This window comes from Triticum dicoccoides, chromosome 2A (genome assembly GCF_002162155.2).
Source record: "Triticum dicoccoides isolate Atlit2015 ecotype Zavitan chromosome 2A, WEW_v2.0, whole genome shotgun sequence".
Lineage (NCBI taxonomy): Eukaryota > Viridiplantae > Streptophyta > Magnoliopsida > Poales > Poaceae > Triticum > Triticum dicoccoides.
In genome coordinates this window covers 759,477,575-759,502,659 of record NC_041382.1, presented here as the reverse complement: position 1 = coordinate 759,502,659, position 25,085 = coordinate 759,477,575, and the positions used below count along the sequence as shown (strand labels likewise).

The 25,085-nt window shown below is 42.3% G+C and overlaps 1 protein-coding gene across 1 annotated transcript in view; it reads left to right on the top strand.

Moving 5' to 3' along the window:
* The window catches only part of LOC119352345 (WAT1-related protein At5g64700-like), a 61,728-nt gene that overhangs the window by 25,875 nt on the left and 10,768 nt on the right, over positions 1-25,085 (top strand). The gene's annotated exons all lie outside the window — the stretch shown is intronic.

Below are 25,085 nucleotides of genomic sequence, written 5' to 3'. Positions count from 1 at the left end.
ACTAGTGGCTTCTCTCGAGAGCATAAGTATGACGGTGGATGAACAAATTACTGTTGAGCAATTGACAGAATTGAGCATAGTTATGAGAATATCTAGGTATGATCATGTATATAGGCATCTCGTCCGAGACAACTAGACCGACTCCTGCCTGCATCTGCTACTATTACTCCACACATCGACCTCTATCCAGCATGCATCTAGAGTATTAAGTTCATAAGAATAGAGTAACGCTTTAAGCAAGATGACATGATGTAGAGGGATAAACTCATGCAATATGATATAAACCCCATCTTGTTATCCTCGATGGCAACAATACAATATGTGCCTTGTTGCCCCTACTGTCACTGGGAAAGGACACCGCAAGATTGAACCCAAAGCTAAGCACTTCTCCCATTGCAAGAAAGATCAATCTAGTAGGCCAAACCAAACTGATAATTCGAAGAGACTTGCAAAGATAACCAATCATACATAAAAGAATTCAGAGAAGATTCAAATATTTTTCATAGATAAACTTGACCATAAACCCACAATTCATCGTCTCAACAAACATACCGCAAAAGAAGATTACATCGAATAGATCTCCACGAGAGAGGGGGAGAACATTGTGTTGAGATCCAAAAAGAGAGAAGAAGCCATCTAGCTAATAACTATGGACCCATAGGTCTGAAGTAAACTACTCACACTTCATCGGAGGGGGTATGGTGTTGATGTAGAAGCCCTCCGTGATCGATGCCCGCTTCGGCGGAGCTCCGGAGCAGGCCCCAAGATGGGATCTCATGGATACGGAAAGTTACGGCGGTGGAATTAGGTTTTTGGCTCCGTATCTGGTAGTTTGGGGGTACGTAGGTATATATAGGAGGAAGGAGTATGTTGGTGGAGTAACAGGGCCCACGAGGGTGGATGGCGCGCCTGGGGGGTAGGCGCGCCCCCTACCTCGTGGCTTCCTTGTTGGTTGCTTGACATAGGGTTCAAGTCTCCTGGATCATGTTCGTTCCGAAAATCATGTTCCCGAAGGTTTCATTCCATTTGGACTCCATTTGATATTCTTTTCTTGTGAAACCCTAAAATAGGCAAAGAAAACAGCAATTCTGGGCTGGGCCTCCGGTTAATAGGTTAGTCCCAAAAATAATACAAAAGTGTATAATAAAGCCCAATGATGTTCAAAACAGGATATAATATAGCATGGAACAATAAAAAATTATAGATACGTTGGAGACGTATCAAGCATCCCCAAGCTTAATTCCTGCTCGTCCTCGAGTGGGTAAATGATAAAAACAGATTTTTTGATGTGGAATGCTACTTGGTGTAATTTCACTGTAATTCTCTTAATTGTGGTATGAATATTCAGATCCGAAAGATTCAAGACAAAAGTTTAATATTGACATAGAAATAATAATACTTCAAGCATACTAACTAGCAATTATGTCTTCTCAAAATAACATGACCAAAGAAAGTTATCCCTACAAAATCATATAGTCTGGCTATGCTCCATCTTCACTACACAAAGTATTTAAATCATGCACAACCCCAATGACAAGCCAAGCAATTGTTTCATACTTTTGGTGTTCTCAAACTTTTTCAATCTTCACGCAATACATGAGCGTGAGCCATGGACATAGCACTATAGGTGGAATAGAATGGTGGTTGTGGAGAAGACAAAAGGAAGGAGAAGATGGTCTCACATCAACTAGGTGTATCAACGGGCTATGGATATGCCCATCAATAGATATTAATGTGAGTGAGTAGGGATTGCCATGCAACGGATGCACTAGATCTATAAGTGTATGAAAAGCTCAACAAAATGAACTAAGTGGGTGTGCATCCAACTCGCTTGATCACGAAGACCTAGGGCATTTTGAGGAAGCCCATCATTGGAATATACAAGACAATTTCTATAATGAAAAAATCCCACTAGTATATGAAAGTGATAACATAGAAGACTCTCTATCATGAAGATCATGGTGCTACTTTGAAGCACAAGTGTGGTAAAAGGATAGTAGCATTGTCCCTTCTCTCTTTTTCTCTCATTTTTTTATTTGGGCCTTTTCTCTTCTTTTTTATGGCCTCTTTTTTTCGTCCGGAGTCTCATCCCGACTTGTGGGGGAATCATAGTCTCCATCATCCTTTCCTCACTTGGGACAATGCTCTAAAAAATGATGATCATCACACTTTTATTTACTTATAACTCAACAATTACAACTCAATACTTAGAACAAAATATGACTCTATGTAAATGCCTCCGGCGGTGTACCGGGATATGCAATGAATCAAGAGGGACATGTATGAAAGAATTATGAACGGCGGCTTTGCCACAAATACAATGTCAACTACATGATCATGCAAAGCAATATGACAATGATGGAGCGTGTCATAGTAAACGGAACGGTGGAAAGTTGCATGGCAATATATCTCGGAATGGCTATGGAAATGCCATGATAGGTAGGTATGGTGGCTGTTTTGAGGAAGGTATATGGTGGGTGTATGATACCGGCGAAAGGTGTGCGGTATTAGAGAGGCTAGCAACGGTGGAAGGGTGGGAGTGTGTATGATCCATGGACTCAACATTAGTCATAAAGAACTCATATACTTACTGCAAAAATCTACAAGTTATCAAATCAAAGTATTACGCGCATGCTCCTAGGGGGATAGATTGGTAGGAAAAGACCATCGCTCGTCCCCGGCCGCCACTCATAAGGAAGACAATCAATAAATAAATCATGCTCCGACTTCATCACATAACGGTTCACCATACGTTCATGCTACGGGAATCACAAACTTTAACACAAGTATTTCTCAAATTCACAACTACTCAACTATCATGACTCTAATATCACCATCTCCATATCTCAAAACAATTATCAAGTTTCAAACTTCTCATAGTATTCAACACACTCATAAGAAAATTTTATTATTAATCTTGAATGCCTAAATAATTAAAGCAAATTACCACGTTGTTTTGTAGGACTCTCAAAATAATCTAAGTGAAGCATGAGAGAACAATGGTTTCTAAAAAACAAATCTACCAACATGCTCTAAAAAATATAAGTGAAGCACTAGAGCAAAAACTATATAACTCAAAAGATATAAGTGAAGCACATAGAGTATTCTAACAATCTCCGAATCATGAGTGTCTCTCTCAAAAATCTGTGTTCAGCAAGGATGATTGTGGAAAACTAACAAATAAACACTCAAATAATACAAGACGCTCCAAGCAAAACACATATCATGTGGTAAATAAAAATATAGCTCCAATTAAAGTTACCGATAGAAGTAGACGAAAGAGGGGATGCCTTCCGGGGCATCCCCAAGCTTTGGCTTTTAGGTGTCCTTAGATTATCTTGGGGATTCCATGGGCATCCCCAAGAATAGGCTCTCGCCACTCCTTGTTACATAATCCATCAAATCTTTACCCAAAACATGAAAACTTCACAACACAAAACATAAAGTAGAAAATCTCGTGAGCTCCGTTAGCGAAAGAAAACAAAACACCACTTCAAGGTACTGTAATGAGCTCATTCTTTATTTATATTTGTGTTAGACCTAATGTATTCCAACTTCTCTATGGTCTATAAACTATTTTACTAGCCATAGATTCATCAAAATAAGCAAACAACACACGAAAAACAGAATCTGTCAAAAACAGAATTGTCTGTAGTAATCTGTAGCTAACGCAAGATCTGGAACCCCAAAAATTCTAAAATAAATTGTTGGACGTGAGGAATTTATCTATTATTCATCTTCAAAAATAATTAACTAAATAGCACTTTCCAAATAAAAATGACAGCCGTTCTCATGAGCGCTAAAGTTTCTGTTTTTTACAGCAAGATTAAAAAGACTTTCCCCATGTCTTCCCAACGGTTCTACTTGGCACAAACACTAATTAAACACATAAAAAACACAACAAAAACAGAGGCTAGATAAATTATTTATTACTAAAAAGGTGCAAAAAGCAAGGAATAAAAATAAAATTGGTTTGCCTCCCAACAAGCGCTATCGTTTAACGCCCCTAGCTAGGCATAAAAGCGAAGATAGATCTAGGTATTGCCATCTTTGGAAGGAAATCCATAAGTGGCTCTCATAATAGATTCATAAGGTAATTTAATTTTATTTCTAGGGAAGTGTTCCATGACTTTCCTTAATGGAAATTGGAATCTAATATTCCTTTCCTTCATATCAATAATGGCACCAATCGTTCTAAGAAAAGCTCTACCAAGAATAATAGGACATAAAGGATTGCAATCTATGTCAAGAACAATAAAATCCATGGGCACATAATTCCTATTTGCAACAATAAGAACATCATTAATTCTTCCCATAGGTTTCTTAATAGTGGAATCTGCAAGATGCAAGTTTAAAGAGCAATCATCAAAATCACGGGAACCTAGCAAATCACACAAAGTCTTAGGAATCATGGAAACACTAGCGCCCAAATCACACAAAGCATGGCATTCATGATCTTTAATTTTAATTTTAATATTAGGTTCCCACTCGTTTTGTAGGAATAGAAACTTCCAACTCAAGTTTTTCTTCATAAGATTGCATCAAAGCATCAACGATATGTTTGGTAAAGGCTTTATTTTGGCTATAAGCATGAGGAGAATTTAGCACGGATTGCAACAAGGAAATACGATCTATCAAAGAGCAGTTATCATAATTAAATTCCTTGAAATCCAAAATAGTGGGTTCATCTATATCTAGTGTTTTGACTTCTTCAATCCCACTTTTAACAATTTTAGCATCAAGATCTAAAGACTCCAAATTTTTGGAACGTCTTCTAGGTAAAGGTGGATCACATTCAGTCCCATCATTATAAAGATTCATATTGCAAAACAAAGATTTAATAGGGGACACATCAATAACTTTTATATCTTCATCTTTATTATCATGGAAACTAGAAGACCACGCTTTTATAAAGCAATCTTTCTTAGCACGCATCCTAGCGGTTCTTTCTTTGCACTCATCAATGGAAATTCTCATGGCTTTGAGAGACTCATTTATATCATGCTTAGGTGTAATATATCGAAGTTTCAAAGAATCAACATCAAGAGAAATTCTATCAACGTTCCTAGCCAACTCATCAATCTTAAGCATTTTTTCTTCAATCAAAGCATTGAAATTCTTTTGCGAAGTAATAGATTCTTTAATATTAGATTCAAAATCAGAGAGTATCTTATTAAAATTTCCATAAAAATTGTTGTAGGAATTACCATAATTATTATAGGAATTACTAGGATACGACCTAGGATTAAAGTTTCCTCTATACGTGTTGTTACCAAAATTATTCCTACCAAAAAATTCACATCCATAGATTCATTATTATTCTCAATCAAAGTAGACAAAGGCATATCATTAGGATCAGAAGAAACACTTTTATTAGCAAATAATTTCATAAGTTCATCCATCTTCCCACTCAAAACATTGATTTCTTCTATCGCGTGCACTTTCTTATTAGTAGATCTTTCAGTGTGCCATTGAGAATAATTAACCATAATATTATCTAGGAGTTTAGTAGCTTCTCCTAAAGTGATTTCCATAAAAGTGCCTCCCGCGGCCGAATCTAAAAGATTTCTAGAAGCAAAATTCAATCCGGCATAAAAATTTTGTATAATCATCCACAAATTCAAACTATGTGTAGGTCAATTACGTATCATTATTTTCATCCTCTCCCAAGCTTGTGCAACATGTTCATGATAAAGTTGCTTAAAATTCATGATATCGTTTCTAAGAGAGATGATTTTAGCGGGAGGAAAATACTTAGCGATAAAAGCATCTTTGCACTTATTCCATGAATCAATACTATTTTTAGGCAAAGACGAAAACCAAGCTTTAGCATGATCTCTAAGAGAAAAAGGAAATAGCTTCAATTTAACAATATCATTGTCCACATATTTATTATTTTGCATATCACATAAATCAACGAAGCTATTTAGATAGGTAGCGGGATCTTCGCTGGGAAGGCCGGCGAATTGATCTTTCATGACAAGATTCAACAAAGCAGCATTAATTTCACAAGATTCAGCGTCGGTAAGAGGAGCAATGGGAGTGCTAATAAAATCATTGTTGTTGGTATTAGTGAAGTCCCACAATTTGGTGTTATCTTGAGCCATCGTGACAAGCAAGCAATCTGATGTCTACTACACAACCTTCTTCTTGTAGACGTTGTTGGTCCTCCAAGTGCAGAGGTTTGTAGGACAGTAGCAAATTTCCCTCAAGTGGATGACCTAAGGTTTATCAATCCGTAGGAGGCGTAGGATGAAGATGGTCTCTCTCATGCAACCCTGCAGCCAAATAACAAAGAGTCTCTTGTGTCCCCAACACACCCAATACAATGGTAAATTGTATAGGTGCACTAGTTCGGTGAAGAGATGGTGATACAAGTGCAATATGGATGGTAGATAAAGGTATTTGTAATCTGAAATTATAAAAACAGCAAGGTAACTAATGGTAGAAGTGAGCGTAAACGGTATTGCAATGTGTTGAAACAAGGCCTAGGGTTCATACTTTCACTAGTCCAAGTTCCCTCAACAATAATAACATAATTGGATCACATAACTATCTCTCAACATGCAATAAAGAGTCACTCCAAAGTCACTAATAGCGGAGAACGAACGAAGAGATTATGGTAGGGTACGAAACCACCTCAAAGTTATTCTTTCCAATCAATCCGTTGGGCTATTCCTATAAGTGTCACAAACAGCCCAAGAGTTCATACTAGAATAACACCTTATGACAGAAATCAACCAAAACCCTAATTTCACCTAGATAATCCAATGTCACCTCAAGTATCCGTGGGTATGATTATACGATATGCATCACACAATCTCAGATTCATTTATTCAACCAACACATAGGACCTCAAAGAGTGCCCCAAAGTTTCTATCGGAGAATCACGACGAAAACGTGTGCCAACCCCTATGCATAGGTTCATGGGCGGAACCCGCAAGTTGATCACCAAAACATACATCAAGTAAATCACGTGATATCCCATTGTCACCACAGATACCCATGGCAAGACATACATCGAGTGTTCTCAAATCTTTAAAGACTCAATCCGATAAGATAACTTCAAAGGGGAAACTCAATTCATTACAAGATAATAGAGGGGGAGAAACATCATAGAATCCAACTATAATAGCAAAGCTCGCGATACATCAAGATCGTATCACCTCAAGAACACAAGAGAGAGAGAGAGAGAGATCAAACACATAGCTACTGGTACATACCCTCAGCCCCAAGGGAGAACTACTCCCTTCTCGTCATGGAGAGCACCGGAATGATGAAGATGGCCACCGGAGAGGGATTGCCCCCTCCGGCAGGGTGCTGGAACGGGTCTAGATTGGCTTTCACTGGCTACAGAGGCTTCTGGCGGCGGAACTCCCGATCTATTGTGCTCCCCGATCGTTTTAGGGTATATGGAGATATATAGGCGGAAGAAGTACGTCAGGGGAGCCACGAGGGGCCCATGAGGGTGGAGGGCGCGCCCAGGGGGGTTGCTTCCCTTACGTGAACTCCAAGTCTCCCGTGTTGCTTTCCTTCCAAAAATAAGTTCCGTGAAGTTTCAGGTCAATTGGACTCTGTTTGATTTTCCTTTTCTGCAATACTCTAAAATAAGGGAAAAACAGAAACTGGCACTGGGCTCTAGGTTAATAGGTTAGTCCCAAAAATCATATAAAATAGCATATCAATGCATATAAAACATCCAAGGTTGATAATATAATAGCATGGAACAATCAAAAATTATAGATACGTTGGAGACGTATCACAATCCAACACACAAGCAAACAAGAGACGAGCAAAAAGGGGCAAATAGAGAAAGAGAGGGAGGATAGAGAGAGAGAGAGAGAGAGAGAGAGAGGGCGGATAAAACAGCCAGGTGAAGTGGGGGAGAGGAAAATGAGAGGCAAGTGGCAAATAATGTAATGCGGGAGATAAGGATTTGTGATGGGTACTTGGTATGTTGACTTTTGTGTAGACTCCCCGGCAACGGCGCCAGAAATCCTTCTTGCTACCTCTTGAGCACTGCGTTGCTTTTCCCTTGAAGAGGAAAGGGTGATGCAGTAAAGCAGCGTAAGTATTTCCCTTAGTTTTTCAGAACCAAGGTATCAATCCAGTAGCAGGCCACGCACGAGTTCCTCGCACCTACACAACCAAATAAATCCTCGCAACCAACGTGGTAAGGGGTTGTCAATCCCTACACGATCACTTACGATAGTGAGATCTGATAGATACGATAAGATAATTTTTTTGGTATTTTATGATAAAGATGCAAAGTATAATAGAAAGCAATAAAAATAACTAAGTATTGGAAGATTGATATAATGGAGAATAGACCCGGGGGCCATAGGTTTTGAAGGAAATATGCCCTAGAGGCAATAATAAAGTTATTATTTATTTCCTTAATTATATCATGATAAATGTTTATTATTCATGCTAGAATTGTATTAACCGGAAACATAATACTTGTGTGAATACATAGACAAACTAAACGTCACTAGTATGCCTCTACTTGACTAGCTCGTTAATCAAAGATGGTTATGTTTCCTAACCATAGACATGTGTTGTCATTTGATTAACGGGATCACATCATTAGGAGAATGATGTGATTGACATGACCCATTCCATTAGCTTAGCACCCGATCATTTAGTATGTTGCTATTGCTTTCTTCATGACTTATACATGTTCCCATGACTATGAGATTATGCAACCCCCGTTTGCCGGAGGAACACTTTGTGTGCTACCAAACGTCACAACGTAACTGGGTGATTATAAAGGAGCTCTATAGGTGTCTCCAAAGGTACATGTTGGGTTGGCGTATTTCGAGATTAGGATTTGTCACTCCGATTGTCAGAAAGGTATCTCTGGGCCCTCTCGGTAATGCACATCACATAAGCCTTGCAAGCATTGCAACTAATGAGTTAGTTGCGAGATGATGTATTACGAAACGAGTAAAGAGACTTGCCGGTAACGAGACTGAACTAGGTATTGAGATACCAACGATCGAATCTCGGGCAAGTAACATACCGATGACAAAGGGAACAACGTATGTTATTATGCGGTCTGACCGATAAAGATCTTCGTAGAATATGTAGGAGCCAATATGAGCATCCAGGTTCTGCTATTGGTTATTGACCAGAAACATGTCTCGGTCATGTCTACATTGTTCTCGAACCCGTAGGGTCCGCACGCTTAACGTTACGATGACAGTTTCATTATGAGTTTATATATTTTGATGTACCAAAGTTCGTTCGGAGTCCCGGATGTGATCACGGACATGACGAGGAGTCTCGAAATGGTTGAGACATAATGATTGATATATTGGAAGCCTATGTTTGGACATCGGAAGTGTTCCGAGTGAAAACGGCATTTTACCGGAGTACCGGGAGGTTACCGGAACCCCCCGGTAACCTAATGGGCCTTAATGGGCCTAGTGGAGAAAGAGGAGAGGAGGCCTAGGGTCTGCCGCGCGCCCCTTCCCCCAAGTCCGAATTGGACAAGGAGGGGGGCGGCGCACCCCCTTTCCTTTTCCCCCTCTCTTCCTTCCCCCCAAGTCCTAATCCAACTAGGGAAAGGGGGGGGGAGTCCTACTCCCGGTAGGAGTAGGACTCCTCCTGCGCGCCTCCTCCTTGGGCCGGCCGCACCCCCCTTGCTCCTTTATATACGGGGGCAGGGGGCACCTCTAGACACACAAGTTGATCCACGTGATCGTTTTCTTAGCCGTGTGCGGTGCCCCCTTCCACCATACTCCTCGATAATATTGTAGCGGTGCTTAGGCGAAGCCCTGCGCCGGTAGAACATCAAGATTGTCACCACGCCGTCGTGCTGACGGAACTCTTCCCCGACACTTTCCTGGATCGGAGTCCGGGGATCGTCATCGAGCTGAACGTGTGCTGAACTCGGAGGTGCGGTACGTTCGGTACTTGGATCGGTCAGATCAAGAAGACGTACGACTACTTCCTCTATGTTGTGTCAACACTTCCGTTGCCGGTCAACGAGGGTACGTAGACAACACTCTCCCCTCTCATTGCTATGCATCACCATGATCTTGCGTGTGCGTAGGAAATTTTTTGAAATTACTACGTTCCCCAACAGTGGCATCCGAGCCAGGTTTTATGTGTTGATGTTATATGCATGAGTAGAACACAAGTGAGTTGTGGGCGACATAAGTCATACTGCTTACCAGCATGTCATACTTTGGTTCGGCGGTATTGTTGGATGTAGCGGCCTGGACCGACATTACGCGTATGCTTACACGGGACTGGTTTACCGACGTGCTTTGCACACAGGTAGCTGGCGGGTGTCAGTTTCTCCAACTTTAGTTGAACCAAGTGTGGCTACGCCCGGTCCTTGCGAAGGTTAAAACAGCACCAACTTGACAAACTATCATGATGGTTTTGATGCGTAGGTAAGATTGTTTCTTGCTTAAGCCCATAGAAGCCACGTAAAACTTGCAACAACAAAGTAGAGGACGTCTAACTTGTTTTTGCAGGGCATGTTGTGATGTGATATGGTCAAGACATGATGCTAAATTTTATTGTATGAGATGATCATGTTTTGTAACCGAGTTATCGGCAACTGGTAGGAGCCATATGGTTGTCGCTTTATTGTATGCAATGCAATCGCGTTGTAATGCTTTACTTTATCACTAAGCGGTAGCGATAGTCGTGGAAGCATAAGATTGGCGAGACGACAACGATGCTATGATGGAGATCAAGGTGTCGCGCCGGTGACGATGGTGATCATGACGGTACTTCGGAGATGGAGATCACAAGTACAAGATGATGATGGCCATATCATATCACTTATATTGATTGCATGTGATGTTTATCTTTTAAGCATCTTATCTTGCTTTTTTTGATGGTAGCATTTTATGAAGAAGTGTTCTCCCTGAGTATGCACCGTTGCGAAAGTTCTTCGTGCTGAGACACCACGTGATGATCGGGTGTGATAGGCTCTACGTTCAAATATAACGGGTGCAAAACAGTTGCACACGCGGAATACTTAGGTTATACTTGACGAGCCAAGCATATACGGATATGGCCTCGGAACACGGAGACCGAAAGGTCGAGCGTGAATCATATAGTAGATATGATCAACATAGTGATGTTCACCAATGAAACTACTCCATCTCACGTGATGACCGGACATGGTTTAGTTGATTTGGATCACGTGATCACTTAGAGGATTAGAGGGATGTCTATCTAAGTGGGAGTTCTTTAGTAATATGATTAATTGAAATTAAATTTATCATGAACTTAGTACCTGATAGTTGTTGGGGAACGTAGCAGAAATTCAAAAATTTTCCTACGAAACACCAAGATCTATCTATGGAGAGACAAGCAACGAGTAGGAGGGAGAGTGCATCTACATACCCTTGTAGATCGCTAAGCGGAAGCGTTCAAGTGAACGGGGTTGATGGATTCGTACTCGTCGTGATTCAGATCACCGATGATCCTAGTGCCGAACGGACGGCACCTCCGCGTTCAACACACGTACAGCCCGGTGACGTCTCCCACGCCTTGATCCAGCAAGGAGAGAGGGAGAGGTTGAGGAAGACTCCATCCAACAGCAGCACAACGGCGTGGTGGTGGTGGTGGAGGAGCGTGGCAATCCCGCAGGGCTTCGCCGAGCACCTACGGGAGAGGAGATGTGTCACGGGAGGGAGAGGGAGGCAACCAAAGGCCTTAGGTATAATTGCTCCTCCTTTTCCCCACTATATATAGGGCCAAGGGAGAGGGGAGGGCGCAGCCTTGCCCCCTCCTCCAAGGAAGGGGTGCGGCTAAGGATGGGGAGGAGTCCATCCTCCCCAAGGCACCTCGGAGGTGCCTTCCCCCTTTAGGACTCTTCCCTCTCCAAGTTTCCTTGCGCATGGGCCTCTTGGGGCTGGTGCCCTTGGCCCATGTAGGCCAAGGCGCACCCCCTACAGCCCATGTGGCCCCCCGGGGCAGGTGGCCCCACCCGGTGGGCCCCCGGGACCCTTCCGGTGGTCCCGGTACAATACCGATGACCCCGAAACTTGTCCCGATGGCCGAAACAGGACTTCCTATATATAAATCTTTACCTCCGGACCATTCCGGAACTCCTCGTGACGTCCGGGATCTCATCCGGGACTCCGAACAACATTCGGTAACCACATACAAGCTTCCTTTATAACCCTAGCGTCATCGAACCTTAAGTGTGTAGACCCTACGGGTTCGGGAGACATGCAGACATGACCGAGACGTTCTCCAGTCAATAACCAACAGCGGGATCTGGATACCCATGTTGGCTCCCACATGTTCCACGATGATCTCATCGGATGAACCACGATGTCAAGGACTAAATCAATCCCGTATACAATTCCCTTTGTCTAGCGGTATTTTACTTGCCCGAGATTCGATCGTCGGTATCCAATACCTTGTTCAATCTCGTTATCGGCAAGTCACTTTACTCGTTTCCGTAACACATCATCCCGTGATCAAATCCTTGGTCACATTGCGCATATGATGATGTCCTACCGAGTGGGCCCAGAGATACCTCTCCGTTTACACGGAGTGACAAATCCCAGTCTCGATCCGCATAAAACAATAGATACTTTCGGAGATACCTGTAGTGCACCTTTATAGTCACCCAGTTACGTTGTGACGTTTGATACACCCAAAGCACTCCTACGGTATCCAGGAGTTATACGATCTCATGGTCAAAGGAAGAGATACTTGACATTCGCAAAGCTCTAGCAAATGAACTACTCGATCTTTTGTGCTAGTCTTAGGATTGGGTCTTGTCCATCACATCATTCTCCTAATGATGTGATCCCGTCATCAACGACATCCAGTGTCCATAGCCAGGAAACCATGACTATCTGTTGATCACAACGAGCTAGTCAACTAGAGGCTCACTAGGGACATATTGAGGTCTATGTATTCACACGTGTATTACGATTTCCAGATAATACAGTTAAAGCATGAATAAAAGACTATTATCGTGAACAAAGAAATATAATAATAACTTATTTATTATTGCCTCTAGGGCATATTTCCAACAGTCTCCCACTTGCACTAGAGTCAATAATCTAGTTCACATCGCCATGTGATTAACACTCACAGGTCACATCGCCATGTGACTAATACCCAAGAGTTTACTAGAGTCAGTAGTCTAGTTCACATCACTATGTGATTAACACTCAATGAGTTTTATGTTTGATCATGTTGCTTGTGAGAGAGGTTTTAGTCAACGGGTCTGAACCTTTCAGATCCGTGTGTGCTTTACAAATCTCTATGTCATCTCCTAGATGCAGCTACCACGCTCTATTTGGAGCTATTCCAAACAACTGTTCTACTTGGAGCTATTCTAAATTATTACTCCATTATATGTATCCGGTCTCTCTACTCAGAGTTATCCGGATAGGTGTCAAGCTTGCATCGACGTAACCTTTACGACGAACTCTTTTACCACCTCCATAATCGAGAAAATTCCTTAGTCCACTAGTTACTAAGGATATCTTTGACCGCTGTCCTGTGAGCCATTCTTGGATCACTCTTGTACCCCTTGACTGACTCACGGCAAGGCACACTTCAGGTGCGGTACACAGCATAGCATACTGAAGAGCCTACGTCTTAAGCATAGGGGACGACCTTCGTCCTTTCTTTCTATTCTGCCGTGGTCGAGCTTTAAGTCTTAACTTCGTACCTTACAACTCAGGCAAGAACTCCTTCTTTGACTGGTCCATCTTGAACACCTTCAAGATCATGTCAAGGTATGTGCTCATTTGAAAGTATTATTAAGCATTTTGATCTATCCTAATAGATCTTGATGCTCAATGTTCAAGTAGCTTAATCCAGGCTTTCCATTGAAAAACACCTTTCAAATAACCCTATATGCTTTCTAGAAATTCTACGTCATTTCTGATCAACATATACTCATCAGAAATTCTATAGTGCTCCCACTCACTTCTTTGGAAATACAAGTTTCTCATAAACTTTGTACAAACCCAAAATCTTTGATCATCATCAAAGCATACATTCCAACTCCGAGATGCTCACTCCAGTCCTTAGAAGGATTGCTGGAGCTAGCATACCTTTTAGCATCCTTAGGATCGACAAAACTTTTCTGATTGTATTGCATACAACCTTTCCTTACGAAAACTAGTAAGGAAACTTGTCTTGACATCCATCTGCCAGATTTCATAAATGCAGCTAATGCTAACATGAATCCGACGGACTTTAAGCATCGCTACGAGTGAGAAAATCTCATCGTAGTCAACTCCTTGAACTTGTCGGAAAACACTTCGCCACAAGTCGAGCTTCATAGATGGTGACATTACCATCCACGTCCGTCTTCTTCTTAAAAGATCCATTTATCTCAATGGATTGCCGATCATCGGGCAAGTCCATCAAAGTCCATGCTTTGTTCTGATATATGGATACTATCTCGGATTTCATGGCTTCTAACCATTTGTCGGAATTCGGGCCCACCATCGCTTCTCCATAGCTCGTAGGTTCATTGTTGTCTAGCAACATGACCTTCAAGACAGGATCACCTTACCACTCCGAAGTAGTACGTGTCCTTGTCGTCCTACGAGGTTTGGTAGTGACTTGATCCGAAGTTTCATGATCAATATCATAAGCTTCCACTTCAATTGGTGTAGGTTCCACAGGAACAACTTCCTGTGCCCTGCCACACACTAGTTGAAGAGACGGTTCAATAACCTCATCAAGTCTCCACCATCCTCCCACTCAACTCTTTTGAGAGAAACTTTTCCTCGAGAAAGGACCCGATTCTAGAAACAATCCGTATTGCTTTCGGATCTGAATTAGGAGGTATACCCAACTGTTTTGGGTTTCCTATGAAGATGCATTTTATCCGCTTTGGGTTCGAGCTTATCAACCTGAAACTTTTTCATATAAGCGTCGCAGCCCCAAACTTTTAAGAAACAACAACTTAGGTTTCTCTAAACCATAATTCATACGGTGTCATCTCAACGGAATTACGCGGTGCCCTATTTAAAGTGAATGTGGTTGTCTCTAATGCCTAACCCATGAACGATAGTGGTAATTCGATAAGAGACATCATGGTACGCACCATATCCAATAGGGTGCAACTATGATGTTCGGACACACCATCACACTTTGGTGTTCCAGGCGGTATTAATTGTGAAACACTTTCCACAATGTCTTAATTGTGTGCCAAAACTCGTAACTCAGATATTCATCTCTATGATCGTATCATAGACATTTTATCCTCTTGTCACAATGATCTTCTACTTCACTCTGAAATTACTTGAACCATTCAATAATTCAGACTTGTGTTTCATCAAGTAAATATATACAACATCTACTCGAATCATCTGTGAAGTAAGAACATAATGATATTCACTGCATGCCTCGGCACTCATTGGACTACACACATCAAAATGTGTTACTTCCAACAAGTTGCTATCTTGTTCCATCTTTACTGAAACCGAGGCTTTTCAGTCATCTTGCCCATGTGGTATGATTTGCATATCTCAAGTGATTCAAAATCAAGTAAGTTCAAACGGTCCATTCGCATGGAGTTTCTTCATGCATATATACCAATAGACATGGTTCGCATGTCTCAAACTTTTCAAAAATGAGTGAGTCCAAAGATCCATCAACATGGAGCTTCTTCATGCATTTTATACCGATATGACTTATGTGGCAGTGCCACAAATAGGTGGTACTATCATTACTATCTTTTGGCATGAACATGTGTATCACTACGATCGAGATTTCAATGAACCATTCATTTTAGGTGCAAGACCATTGAAGGTATTATTCAAATAAATAGAGTAACCATTATTCTCTTTAAATGAATAACCGTGTTGCGATAGACATAATCCAATCATGTCTATGCTCAACGCAAACACCAAATCTCGATGGTAGAGGGAGCATGCGATGCTTGATCATATCAACATTGGAAACACTTCCAACACATATCGTCAGCTCACCTTTAGCTAGTCTCCGTTTTTGCCGTAGCTTTTATTTCGAGTTACTAACACTTAGCAACCGAACCGGTATCTTATACCCTGGTGCTACTAGGAGTACTAGTAAAGTACACATTAACATAATGTATATCCAATATACTTCTATCGACCTTGCCAGCCTTCTCATCTACCAAGTATCTAGGGTAATCCTGCTCCAGTGGTTGTTCCCCTTATTACAGAAGCACTTAGTCTCGGGTTTGGGTTTAACCTTGGGTTTCTTCACTAGAGCAGCAGCTGAATTGCCGTTTCATGAAGTATCCCTTTGTTCCCATGCCCTTCTTGAAACTAGTGGTTTCACCAACCATCAACAATTGATGCTCCTTCTTGATTTCTACTTTCGCGGTGTCAAACATCGCGAATACCTCAAGGATCATCATATATGTCCTTGATATATTATAGTTCATCACGAAGCTCTAGCAGCTTGGTGGTAATGACTTCGGAGGAACTATCACTATTTCATCTGGGAGATCAACTCCCACTTGATTCAAGTGATTGTTGCACTCAGACAATCTGAGCACAAGCTCAACAATTGAGCTTCTCTCCTTACTTTGCAGGCTAAGATAATCGTCGGAGGTCTTATACCTCTTGACATGGGCACGAGCCTGAAATCCCAATTTCAGCCCTCGAAACATCTCATATGTTCTGCGACGTTTCGAAAACGTCTTTGGTGCCTCTACTTAAACCATTTAACTGAACTATCACGTAGTTATCAAAACGTGTATGTCCGATGTTCGCAACATCCACAAACGACGTTTGGGGTTCAGCACACTAAGCGGTGCATTAAGGACATAAGCTTTCTACTGATCGCATAATCGCTACTATCAACTTTCAACTATATTTTCTCTAGGAACATATCTAAACAGTAGAACTATAGCGCGAGCTACGACATAATTTGCAAAAGGTCTTTTGACTATGTTCAGGATAATTAAGTTCATCTTATGAACTCCCACTCAGATAGACATCCCTCTAGTCATCTAAGTGATTACATGATCCGAGTCAACTAGCCCGTGTCCGATCATCACGTGAGACGGACTAGTTAACGTCGGTGAACATCTTCATGTTGATCGTATCTACTATACGACTCATGCTCGACCTTTCGGTCTCCGTGTTCCGAGGCCATGTCTGCACATGCTAGGCTCGTCAAGTTAACCCTAAGTGTTTTCGCTGTGTAAAACTGTCTTACACCCGTTGTATGTGAACGTAAGAATCTATCACACCCGATCATCACATGGTGCTTCGAAACGACGAACTGTAGCAACGGTGCACAGTTAGGGGAGAACACTTCTTGAAATTTTGAGGGATCATCTTATTTACTACCGTCGTTCTAAGCAAATAAGATGTATAAACATGATAAACATCACATGCAATCAAATAAGAGTAGTGACATGATATGGCCAATATCATATAGCTCCTTTGATCTTCATCTTCGGGGCTCCATGATCATCTTGTCACCGGCATGACACCATGATCTCCATCATCATGATCTCCATCATCGTGTCTTCATGAAGTTGTCACGCCAACGACTACTTCTACTTCTATGGCTAACGCGTTTAGCAATAAAGTAAAGTAATTTACATGGCGTTCTTCAATGACACGCAGGTCATACAAAAAATAAAGACAACTCCTATGGCTCCTGCCGGTTGTCATACTCATCGACATGCAAGTCGTGAATCCTATTACAGGAACATGATCAATCTCATACATTACATATATCATTCATCACATCCTTTTGGCCATATCACATCACATAGCATCCCCTGCAAAAACAAGTTAGACGTCCTCTAATTGTTGTTTGCATGTTTTACGTGGCTGCTATGGGTTTCTAGCAAGAACGTTTCTTACCTACGCAAGACCACAACGTGATATGCCAATTGCTATTTACCCTTCATAAGGACCCTTTTCATCGAATCCGTTCCGACTAAAGTGGGAGAGACTGGCACCCGCTAGCCACCTTATGCACCAAGTGCATGTCAATCGGTGGAACCTGTCTCACGTAAGAGTACGTGTAAGGTCGGTCCGGGCCGCTTCATCCCACAATACCGTCGAAACAAGATTGGACTAGTAACGGTAAGCATATTGAACAAAATCAACGCCCACAACTACTTTGTGTTCTACTCGTGCAAAGAATCTACGCAATAGACCTAGCTCATGATGCCACTGTTGGGGAACGTAGCAGAAATTCAAAAAATTTCCTACGAAACACCAAGATCTATCTATGGAGAGACCAGCAACGAGTAGGAGGGAGAGTGCATCTACATACCCTTGTAGATCGCTAAGCGGAAGCGTTCAAGTGAACGGGGTTGATGGAGTCGTACTCGTCGTGATTCAGATCACCGATGATCCTAGTGCCGAACGGACGGCACCTCCGCGTTCAACACACGTACAGCCCGGTGACGTCTCCCACGCCTTGGTCCAGCAAGGAGAGAGGGAGAGGTTGAGGAAGACTCCATCCAACAGCAGCACAACGGCGTGGTGGTGGTGGTGGAGGAGCGTGGCAATCCCGCAGGGCTTCGCCGAGCACCTACGGGAGAGGAGATGTGTCACGGGAGGGAGAGGGAGGCAACCAAAGGCCTTAGGTATAATTGCTCCTCCTTTTCCCCACTATATATAGGGCCAAGGGAGAGGGGAGGGCACAGCCTTTCCCCCTCCTCCAAGGAAGGGGTGCGGCTAAGGATGGGGAGGAGTCCATCCTCCCCAAGGCACCTCGGAGGTGCCTTCCCCCTTTAGGACTCTTCCCTCTCCAAGTTTCCTTGCGCATGGGCCTCTTGGGGCTGGTGCCCTTGGCCCATGTAGGCCAAGGCGCACCCCCTACAGCCCATGTGGCCCCCCGGGGCAGGTGGCCCCACCCGGTGGGCCCCCGGGACCCTTCCGGTGGTCCCGGTACAATACCGATGACCCCGAAACTTGTCCCGATGGCCGAAACAGGACTTCCTATATATAAATCTTTACCTCCGGACCATTCCGGAACTCCTCGTGACGTCCGGGATCTCATCCGGGACTCCGAACAACATTCGGTAACCACATACAAGCTTCCTTTATAACCCTAGCGTCATCGAACCTTAAGTGTGTAGACCCTACGGGTTCGGGAGACATGCAGACATGACCGAGACGTTCTCCAGTCAATAACCAACAGCGGGATCTGGATACCCATGTTGGCTCCCACATGTTCCACGATGATCTCATCGGATGAACCACGATGTCAAGGACTTAATCAATCCCGTATACAATTCCCTTTGTCTAGCGGTATTTTACTTGCCCGAGATTCGATCGTCGGTATCCAATACCTTGTTCAATCTCGTTATCGGCAAGTCACTTTACTCGTTTCCGTAACACATCATCTCGTGATCAACTCCTTGGTCACATTGCGCATATGATGATGTCCTACCGAGTGGGCCCAGAGATACCTCTCCGTTTACACGGAGTGACAAATCCCAGTCTCGATCCGCATAAAACAATAGATACTTTCGGAGATACCTGTAGTGCACCTTTATAGTCACCCAGTTACGTTGTGACGTTTGATACACCCAAAGCACTCCTACGGTATCCAGGAGTTATACGATCTCATGGTCAAAGGAAGAGATACTTGACATTCGCAAAGCTCTAGCAAATGAACTACTCGATCTTTTGTGCTAGTCTTAGGATTGGGTCTTGTCCATCACATCATTCTCCTAATGATGTGATCCCGTCATCAACGACATCCAATGTCCATAGCCAGGAAACCATGACTATCTGTTGATCACAATGAGCTAGTCAACTAGAGGCTCACTAGGGACATATTGAGGTCTATGTATTCACACGTGTATTACGATTTCCAGATAATACAGTTAAAGCATGAATAAAAGACTATTATCGTGAACAAAGAAATATAATAATAACTTATTTATTATTGCCTCTAGGGCATATTTCCAACAATAGTATGTTGCTTGTTTATGTTTGATTGTAGATAGATGGCCCGTGCTGTTGTTCCGTTGAATTTTAATGCGTTCCTTGAGAAAGCAAAGTTGAAAGATGATGGTAGCAATTACACGGACTGGGTCCGTAACTTGAGGATTATCCTCATTGCTGCATAGAAGAATTACGTCCTGGAAGCACCGCTGGGTGCCAGGCCTGCTGCTGGAGCAACACCAGATGTTATGAATGTCTGCCAGAGCAAAGCTGATGACTACTCGATAGTTCAGTGTGCCATGCTTTACGGCTTAGAATCGGGACTTCAACGACGTTTTGAACGTCATGGAGCATATGAGATGTTCCAGGAGTTGAAGTTAATATTTCAAGCAAATGCCCGGATTGAGAGATATGAAGTCTCCAATAAGTTCTATAGCTGCAAGATGGAGGAGAACAGTTCTGTCAGTGAGCATATACTCAAAATGTCCGGGTATAATAATCACTTGATTTAATTGGGAGTTAATCTTCCAGATGATTGCATTGTTGACAGAATTCTCCAATCACTTCCCGAGCTTCGTGATGAACTACAATATGCAAGGGATGAATAAGACAATTCCCGAGCTCTTCGCAATGTTGAAAGCTGCGGAGGTAGAAATCAAAAAGGAGCATCAAGTGTTGATGGTCAACAGGACCACTAGTTTCAAGAAAAAGGGCAAAGGGAAGAAGAAGGGGAACTTCAAAAAGAACAGCAAGCAAGTTGCTACTCAGGAGAAGAAACCCAAATCTGGACCTAAGCCTGAAACTAAGTGCTTCTACTGCAAGCAGACTGGTCACTGGAAGCGGAACTGCCCCAAGTATTTTGCGGATAAGAAGGATGGCAAGGTGAACAAAGGTATATGTGATATACATGTTATTGATGTGTACCTTACTAATGCTCGCAGTAGCACCTGGGTATTTGATACTGATTCTGTTGCTAATATTTGCAACTCGAAACAGGGACTATGAATTAAGCGAAGATTGGCTAAGGACGAGGTGACGATGCGCTTGGGAAATGGTTCCGAAGTCGATGTGATCGCGGTCGGCACGCTACCTCTACATCTACCTTCGGGATTAGTATTAGACCTAAATAATTGTTATTTGGTGCCAGCGTTAAGCATGAACATTATATCTAGATCTTGTTTGATGCGAGATGGTTATTCATTTAAATCAGAGAATAATGGTTGTTCTATTTATAAGAGTAATATCTTTTATGGTCATGCACCCTTGAAGAGTGGTCTATTCTTATTAAATCTCGATAGTAGTGACACACATATCATAATGTTGAAGCCAAAAGATGCAGAGTTGATAATGATAGTGCAACTTATTTGTGGCACTGCCGTTTAGGTCATATCGGTATAAAGCGCATGAAGAAACTCCATACTGATGGACTTTTGGAACCACTTGATTATGAATCACTTGGTACTTGCGAACCGTGCCTCATGGGCAAGATGACGAAAACACCGTTCTCCGGTACTATGGAGAGAGCAACAGATTTGTTGGAAATCATACATACAGATGTATGTGGTCCGATGAATATTGAGGCTCGTGGAGGACATCGTTATTTTCTCACCTTCACAGATGACTTAAGCAAATATGGGTATATCTACTTAATGAAATATAAGTCTGAAACATTTGAAAAGTTCAAAGAATTTCAGAGTGAAGTTGAAAGTCGTCGTAACAAGGAAATAAAATTCCTACGATCCGATCATGGAGGGGAATATTTGAGTTACTAGTTTGGTGTACATTTGAAACAATGCGGAATAGTTTCGCAACTCACGTCACCCGGAACACCACAGCATAATGGTGTGTCCGAACATCATAATCGTACTTTACTAGATATGGTGCGATCTATGATGTCTCTTACTGATTTACCGCTATCATTTTGGGGTTATGCTTTAGAGACAGCCGCATTCACGTTAAATAGGGCACCATCAAAATCTGTTGAGACGACGCCTTATGAAATGTGGTTTGGCAAGAAAACAAAGTTGTCGTTTCTGAAAATTTGGGGCTGCGATGCTTATGTGAAAAATCTTCAACCTGATAAGCTCGAACCCAAATCGGAGAAATGTGTCTTCATAGGATATCCAAAGGAAACTATTGGATACACCTTCTATCACAGATCCGAAGGCAAGACTTTTGTTGCTAAATTCGGAAACTTTCTAGAGAAGGAGTTTCTCTCGAAAGAAGTGAGTGGGAGGAAAGTAGAACTTGATGAGGTAACTGTACCTGCTCCCTTATTGGAAAGTAGTACATCACAGAAACTGGTTTCTGTGACACCTACACCAATTAGTGAGGAAGCTAATGATGATGATCATGAAACTTCAGAACAAGATACTACTGAACCTCGTAGATCAACCAGAGTAAGATCCGCACCAGAGTGGTACGGTAATCCTGTTCTGGAAGTCATGCTACTAGATCATGATGAACCTACGAGCTATGGAGAAGCGATGGTGAGCCCAGATTCCGCAAAATGGCTTGAAGCCATGAAATCTGAGATGGGATCCATGTATAAGAACAAAGTATGGACTTTGGTTGACTTGCCCATAGATCGGCAAGCAATTGAGAATAAATGGATCTTCAAGAAGAAGACTGACGCTGACGGTAATGTTACTGTTTACAAAGCTCGACTTGTCGCAAAAGGTTTTCGACAAGTTCAAGGGATTGACTACGATGAGACCTTCTCACCCGTAGCGATGCTTAAGTCTATCTGAATCATGTTAGCAATTGCCGCATCTTATGATTATGAAATTTGGTAGATGGATGTCAAAACTGCATTCCTGAATGGATTTCTGGAAGAAGAGTTGTATATGATGCAGCCAGAAGGTTTTGTCGATCCAAAGGGAGCTACCAAAGTGTGCAGGCTCCAGCGATCCATTTATGGACTGGTGCAAGCCTCTTGGAGTTGGAATAAACGCTTTGATAGTGTGATCAAAGCATTTGGTTTTGTACAGACTTTTGGAGAAGCTTGTATTTACAAAAAAGTGAGTGGGAGCTCTGTAGCATTTCTGATATTATATGTACATGACATATTACTAATGGGAAATCATATAGAATTTCTATAGCATAAAGGGATACTTGAATAAGAGTTTTTCAATGAAAGACCTCGGTGAAGGTTCTTACATATTGGGCATTAAGATCTATAGAGATAGATCAAGACACTTAACTGGACTTTCACAAAGCACATACCTTGACAAAATTTTGAAGAATTTCAAAATGGATCAAGCAAAGAAAGGATTCTTGCCTGTGTTACAAGGTGTGAAATTGAGTAAGACTCAATGCCCGACCACTGCAGAAGATAGAGAGAAAATGAAAGATGTTCCCTATGCTTCAGCCATAGGCTCTATCATGTATGCAATGTTGTGTACCATACCTGATGTATGTCTTGCTATAAGTCTAGGAGGGAGATACCAAAGTTATCCAGGAGTGGATCACTGGACAGCGGTCAAGAACATCCTGAAATACCTGAAAAGAACTAAGGATATGTTTCTCGTATATGGAGGTGACAAAGAGCTCATCATAAATGGTTACGTTGATGCAAGCTTTGACACTGATCCGGACGATTCTAAATCGCAAACCGGATATGTGTTTACATTAAACGGTGGAGCTGTCAGTTGGTGCAGTTCTAAATAAAGCGTTGTGGCGGGATCTATATGTGGAGCGGAATACATAGCTGCTTCGGAAGTAGCAAACGAAGAAGTCTGGATGAAGGAGTTCATATCCGATCTAGGTGTCATACCTAGTGCATCGGGTCCAATGAGAATATTTTGTGACAATACTGGTGCAATTGCCTTAGCAAAGGAATCCGGATTTCACAAGAGAACCAAGCACATCAAAAGACGCTTCAATTCCATCCGGGATCTAGTCCAGGTGGGAGACATAGAGATTTTCAAGATACATATGGATCTGAATGTAGCAGACCCCTTGACTAAGCTTCTTCCACGAGCAAAACATGATCAGCACCAAAGCTCCATGGGTGTTAGAATCATTACTGTGTAATCTAGATTATTGACTCTAGTGCAAGTGGGAGACTAAAGGAAATATGCCCAATAAAGTTATTATTTATTTCCTTATATCATGATAAATGTTTATTATTCATGCTAGAATTGTATTAACCGAAAACATAATACTTGTGTGAATACATAGACAAACTAAACGTCACTAGTATGCCTCTGCTTGACTAGCTCGTTAATCAAAGATGGTTATGTTTCCTAACCATAGACATGTGTTGTCATTTGATTAACGGGATCACATCATTAGAGAATGATGTGATTGACATGACCCATTCCATTAGCTTAGCACCCGATCATTAGGATGTTGCTATTGCTTTCCTCATGACTTATACATGTTCCTATGACTATGAGATTATGCAACTCCTGTTTGCCGGAGGAACACTTTGTGTGCTACCAAACATCACAACGTAACTGGGTGATTATAAAGGTGATCTACAGGTGTCTCCAAAGGTACATGTTGGGTTGGCATATTTCGAGATTAGGATTTGTCACTCCGATTGTCGGAAAGGTATCTCTGGCCCTCTCGGTAATGCACATCACATAAGCCTTGCAAGCATTGCAACTAATGAGTTAGTTGCGAGATGATGTATTACGAAATGAGTAAAGAGACTTGCCGGTAACGAGATTGAACTAGGTATTGAGATACCGACGATCGAATCTCGGGCAAGTAACATACCGATGACAAAGGGAACAACGTATGTTGTTATGCGGTCTGACCGATAAAGATCTTCGTAGAATATGTAGGAGCCAATATGAGCATCCAGGTTCCGCTATTGGTTATTGACCGGAGACATGTCTCGGTCATGTCTACATTGTTCTCGAACCCGTAGGGTCCGCACGCTTAACGTTGCGATGACAGTTTCATTATGAGTTTATATATTTTGATGTACCGAAGTTCGTTAGGAGTCCTGGATGTGATCATGGACATGACGAGGAGTCTCGAAATGGTCGAGACATAAAGATTGATATATTGGAAGCCTATGTTTGGACATCGGAAGTGTTCCGAGTGAAAACGGCACTTTACCGGAGTACCGGGAGGTTACCGGAACCCCCCGGTAACCTAATGGGCCTTAATGGGCCAAGTGGAGAAAGGGGAGAGGAGGCATAGGGGCCGCCGCGCGCCCCTCCCCCCAAGTCCGAATTGGACAAGGAGGGGGGGCGGCGCCCCCCC